Below are 6698 nucleotides of genomic sequence, written 5' to 3'. Positions count from 1 at the left end.
TAAATAATTCATTTACGATCTGAATTTTACTTTTTAAAACCGTACAAAAGAAGTAGCAAATGAATTTGACAAGTTTGTACCGAGGTCATTTGACAAGAATGACACTCGGAAAAACACTCCACTTTCCAAACTTCAAATCATAGTGCTTATTCTGCCAAGTGTTGCTACACGAGGCAGCAGTCTCGTCTTCAGAAACTGTTATTGACTCAACTCACAGAATGCGGGTTCAAGGGTATATTCCATAGAAAGTCCACAATTTGTAAGGGTGTGGGGCCCATTATAATCTTTACGGGGTCAGATGTTCTCTAAACCCTCAAATATTGTTCCCTGGTTATCTAGTGTTACAACATTAGGTGGCAGTCTCATCTTGAGAAACTGTTATTGACTCGACTGAGAGAATGCGGGTTCGAGGGTATATTCCACAGAAAGTACACAATTTGTAAGGCTGTGGGGCCCTTTATATTCTTTACGGGGTCATATGTTCTCTAACCCCTCAAATATTGTTCCCTGATTATCTAGTGTTGTAACATTAGGTAGCAGTCTCGACTTCAATATCAGAAGAATGTGGTGTCGAGATTAGAATCAACAGAGAATCCACTGTCTGGGTGAGCGGGAGGCGTATTATATCTATTATTAGATTCATACAATATGTCTATACCAGATGATAACAGAAGCTTGGGAAATTCCTATCATTAAAAAGATAATCTTTTAAATTTTAAAATAGTGTAAAAATCAGTTTTGTGAAATAATATTTTTTTAATATGATAAACTTCACATTAACTCTCGAATTCACAACTTTGTTGAAAATTTCAACAATTCGCTGCTATGAATTATATTCAGAATTATTATTAATAATTTTGACTGCTTCCACACCAAAAAAAATTATTATTAATAATTAACAATAATATTTTTTTTTTTTTTTTTTTTTTTTTTTTTTTTTTTTGCTTAGATATGTATGAAAGCTATATTTCTTACTTTCCTTTGAAACTGTCTTCCTAGCCCTTGGCTCATATTAATATATTCTCTACCAGAATTCGTTTTCCATAGAATCAAATGATTTTTTATCCGTGGGGGGGGGCACCTCGCAATTGAGGATAAGAAGCTTCCAGTATGGTAGTTGGTTCTTGCCACCCTGGAGGGTACACGAAAAGGTGGGGGATCTGACTCCTCTTATCGATGAAGGGACGTACTTCCTTAGGGGAGGGTTGTACCGTGGTCGGTGGTGTCCTTTGGATTCAACCATTTTTCTCGCCAGTGCTGCTGTAACGGCGATCTGGTCATTTAGTTTTTTATCCGTGTACCTTCGGGGCGAGTTGGAGAGTCAATATATGACTTATCTAGCATTTCTTGACAATGCTGGCATTTAACTGCATGTGAATCCCATATACGAGCTAAATGAGTCAACGGCAGTCAAAGTGTTAAAATTGGAGTATACGTTTATATTTCATATTTATATGCAAAGTTTCACTTACACACTTTTCGTAATATTGCTGCATTCTGTTAAATAGCGAGTCATGTCTGAATTTAATACAGGATATTTCAGTTTCGTAAGATTGGAAAAGTCGTTTGAATCATCGTATTTTTTTCTGTTTATTAAAATTTCAATAAACCCGATGGCCAAATAAATTTTATGCTAATATCAGGCAACCTGAAATAATATTTATTTAAAACGGATAATGATAGTTCCGAAATAATTATCATAAAGTAGATAAAAATTTGATCTCTTGAACTATTATCGGGTTTTGCAAGTAAATTAAATCTGATTTTAATGAATTAATTGAAATCAATTTAAATGAAGTATTTCGAAGATTGTTTATGTTACATGAAGTTTTTTTAAATAACTTTTCAGAGCAACAATATCAACAAAAAAGAACATTTCATTAAAAGCAGATTTTTTTATTAAATTTTCATAACTTGCTTACTTACTAACCATACATACTTTATGACAATTACTTCCGCCATGCATACCATACTTTTGTAAAAAGGAAAAGAAATTAAATTAGTTGTATTTTAATAATTCATATTCGTTTATATATATATATATTATGTGATTCCATGAATTTTTGAATTTCAAAGTTTTAAAAAGTCATTTCAAAGTTTTAAAAAATGCATTTCTGAATCGTTTCTATCAAGCAAATCTGTAAATTGTGACCTCAATAATTACAGGCAAATCTATTTTTGAAGTCTAATTCTAGTTGGAGTATAATCTATTGAAAATTTTGAAAAAATGAAAATATTTTTGTTACATTTTAACTCAGTTATATTACCGTCCCGTTTTTAAAGCAACTCTAGGGCTATTTTGGGACGGACCTCTAATTTTGAACCGCAGTCAGATAGCAAGGACGACATCTGAGCTGGCACTCTCTCTCCAAACTTCCACACCATACCAGAGGGAGAATGTTTGGACCCGACGGATTTAACGTGCACCAGACTCGCTTACATGGCGGTTCTTCGGTGAAATCGGATCTCGAACCTGAAATCCTCCGGTTCCGAAGCCTTGACTTTGCCCCGCTGTCCTTATTACATTTTAATTGGGCACATTTTATTGGACATGTTATATTCATATTGCATTGATTAAAAATAAACTTTACTAGTCAGTTATTTGTGCATTATTAATTGATGTTACTTATTGAAATTATTTTAAAATTTAAAAGATTTTTTTAATTAAAATTACTTACTAATTATAATAAATATCTAATTAAAAACAATTAAGGTAAATCTTTGCTGCCCGTTTCCGTAAAAAATTTCCATTTTCTCTTAGTATATTCAATTTTAGTTCTAGTTTTTTTAATTAATCTTTTTATTGTGTTTATGTCAATTTCGTGTACCTTTTTAAATCACTTTTCTTAGTTCGACTTTTTAAATATCGAATCATTGTGCTAGAATTTGTTTGAATCGAAATATTCGAATTTCATTGCATTTATCAATGAGCTCTAGAAAGTAATTTCGATAACTAGCCTCCTTTGGTAATCAGCTAGTTCAGCCAGACATAATAATTATACTTATAATTTTAATCAAATCTATTGTCCAGTTCATCTATTTTCTGACTTTCGCGATAACTTTACTTTTTTTCTTTCCCGTATTCGATTCTCTACGTTTAATAAAAAGGTTTTAAGGTCACATGCTTTTATTAATGAGTTTAAATGAAGAATTTTTTAAAATCTTTTTATTTTAACATTTTTAAGATTACATAAAAGAAAGTCAATTTGTATGTTTTGGTCTATTAAAATTGCTACAGAACACAAGAAAGCTCGTTGTACAAGGAAACGGCTTGAAAATTTAACTTATACTGACTTTCTATTTGTTATGCCCACAGCATTCAGATGGAACAAATACTAATCTCATACAAATACATCATTTTATAAAAAAATTATACAATAGTGAACATGTGTTGAATTAATTTACATCTGAATAAATTTGCAGGAATCCTTAGCTTTATTAAAACATATCATATTTTTCAAAAATTTTTAATGCAATGTAAAATAATGAAAAGCAGGGTAACTAAGCTAAATTGAAGATGACAGAATCGCAATAAAATTCGGAGCATAGAAAAATTTAAGTTAAGAAAACCTTTATCTAAAACTAGGAACAGCAAAAGGAAACGACAGTTTTTAAAATAGCGATGAGAAGAAAATGTTTAAACTTAACGCTATTAAAACTTCTTGTGAGCATCTTCAAAACTGCCAAGTTTCCATACACTTTTTGCCTCTGTTCACAGTTAAGTGGCCCGCGGTGGCCTGGTGGTAAGGTCTCGGCTTCGGAACCGGAGGTTTCAGGTTCGTGACCCACTTCTACCAAAGAACAATTGTGTGTGGGTGTCTGGTGCACGTTAAATTCGTCCAGGCCAGACGTCCTCCCACTGGTGTAATGTGGAGAGGGGGGTGCCAGCTCAGGTGTCGTCCTTGTCATCTGACCGCTGTTCAAAATTACAAGGTCCTTCCCAAAATAGCCCTAGTGTTGCTTATAAAACGGGATGTTAATATAACTAAACTAAACTGCTTACAGTTAAACAAAACTCCTTGAACATAGGGCTGCTGGCAAATGTTAGAGCCACGCCTTTTCTCGCCCCATGTGACAGTGGCAAATTATAAGTGATCTCTAATTTTCGATGCAGTCTTTTTCTTCTTTATTTTGTTATATTAGGGAGAGTTTGTACCTGTTTACTTCTGAAATTGTGAGAAAAAAAGGTTCTGCAAGAGAAATTAAAGGTATGAAAAAAGCCCTAAAAATGATGAATTAAAATTAAAACGACACTTGATATAATTTAAGAAAGTTCGATTAAATTCTTCCCAGCACTCTAGCAAATGGCTCAATCAATTAAAGGGCAATTTGTGAAAGTCTTATTGTGTTTCCGTCTTCGATCCCTAATCAGTGGCAGGGAGTTTGCCACCTAAGGATAAATAAATTAAAAATTAAAATTTAAAAAAAACAAACAGAAAGTAAGCTTTGTTGGCATATTTCTGAAATCGCGATCGTTTTGCCAAACGAAAATTAGATTTTAGTGTATTTTTCTTGTCAAAGTCATAAATCTATATATTCGTTTCACGTTGAATATCTTCTTACTCCATAGAAATACAATATAAATTTCTCCCCTGGAGTCAGCAATTCTCTTTTCGATGTAGTAGAACCCAGAAAAATCTCTGCCCAACTGTGAGTTTTTGGTACTCAACATTACCCACATTAGCCGTGTTTGCTACAAAAGGCAGCCATATTAAGTGCCGAAATTTTCTTTCTCCCTACCCTTACATCTACATAAATATATATCTTATGCGACTCTAAAAAAATGCATTATTTAGCTAGAAGATGTGACAACGCCTACAGGCTTCATCATGTGATTTCTCTTTTGAAAAGTGAACACACTTGAGCTTTGGTTTAAGCATTATTTCGAATGTTTACCTAAACATGAATAAACTGAGCCATCTTGTAAAGCATTCATAAAGCATGACAGATGTCAAATTCAATGGACAGTGAATCTAATGAAGAAAGTTTTGAAAGGCGTTCAGGAAGGAGTAGATATAGGACATAGGAGACAAGTATGCTGAGCGTACTTGCATGCATGAAACGGTCAGAATGTTGGAGATAATTTTCTTGGAACAATGACAGCAATTTTTATGAACATTCATCTGACCACTGTGATGTAGCTCAGATTGCAGTTTACATTTTGACCCGTGGCGATGACCGATGTGGGTTTTGACCAGCAGTTGTTTCAGAGTATTCTAAGAGAAATTTATGTATTGATCATTTACATAACTACAATCATGCTGTCAATCTGGAAATCAGCTTCACGCTTTGCCCTTAAACTTTAATTACTTTCTTAAATAGTTTCATCTGCCCTTTGAATTTATCTTCATACCTTTATTAAAATATAAGCGTCTCTTTTCAAGTTTATTCTATATTTATAAAGGTGAAGATACCAAAAAGAAATCAGTTTAAGAACTTCATTAATTTCAAAAATTGATTTTTTTTTTCAAAATTGTGCAAAGATGATGCACATTTATTTTTTTACCATTATATTTGAAAATTTATTTTCTGGGTTTTAGCTAAATAATCTGGAAACTCTTATCCCCTTTATTTTGAATTTGCATAATTTTCTTTGTTAGTTTCATTGGTCTTCTAAATACTTACAAAAATTAAGAAAAACTACTTTCTTAAGATCAAAATACTTCATCCAATTGTAATTTGAATTAAAACATTATAAACAAAGGAATTAAGCTTAACCACAATTGTTTTTTACAATAACTATACGAAGAGAAAATGCCCTCATTGTAGCAAGCAAAGTGGGCAGGGTTTGTGTAGCAAATCTGTGAAGATTACTATCCAATTCTCTAGGCTAGCTGAGCTATAAGTGTAATTTGTAACTTTTGTAGGACTGGTTTTAACGTAATATATGAAAGAAAGGAAGAGAAAACTCAAGAGGGTATATGTAAAATTGTATATCTAGTAATGGTCTATTAATGAGATAAAATTGTTTTTCACTTAATATTTCTAAAGTTTGACAGTTTGTAGCCTTTATTAGGCTACACAGAGAAGCGTTTAGGCTTTAGAGTGCATAAGGAGCATTTGCGTTTGATACAAGACTTGTAGAGGTGTCTTCTTCATTCTCTTTGGCATTATCTTGCTTTTGACCATAAAAACAACGTCTTGAGGAAATCATTGACATTATATTTTAATAAAAATTAATTTCTACCCACGACAGAATGTAATGACAGGATTCGATGGCGGAACCCATACAAGATCTGTAAAAAGAACATTGATAATTCAGGCAGACCAGGCAAGAGATACGCCCAACTCCGTCACTTATAACTCTGTTGCCTACTTTTAGCTAATGTTGTCATAATAACGGCCATTTGCACCAATTCAAAGTTACTACTTTCCACTTACATGCCTATGGCTCCACTGTATCATGTGATCGTCGCTAGCTTTTTCCAGAGCATCCAAATCCAATATGAATTGCATTTAGTATATTAAGAGTATATTGTCCAATTTCTAGGAATTCGACAAGATATCAATCCCAATTAATTCGGATTTACAACGTCCCACTGCATTTTAAAGATTGTGTAAAATTTTTTTTACCATTTTTTTTAAATTTAAAATTGTGTATAAAATTTAGTTTTCAATATTTTTATAGATGTGATACTGAAACCACTTTTTTCTCAAAAATGATTCAAAATTATAATAATTTCTTATATCAATTCACG

Source organism: Argiope bruennichi, chromosome 5 (genome assembly GCF_947563725.1).
Source record: "Argiope bruennichi chromosome 5, qqArgBrue1.1, whole genome shotgun sequence".
Taxonomy (NCBI): Eukaryota; Metazoa; Arthropoda; class Arachnida; order Araneae; family Araneidae; genus Argiope; species Argiope bruennichi.
This window is presented reverse-complemented; position numbering follows the sequence as displayed.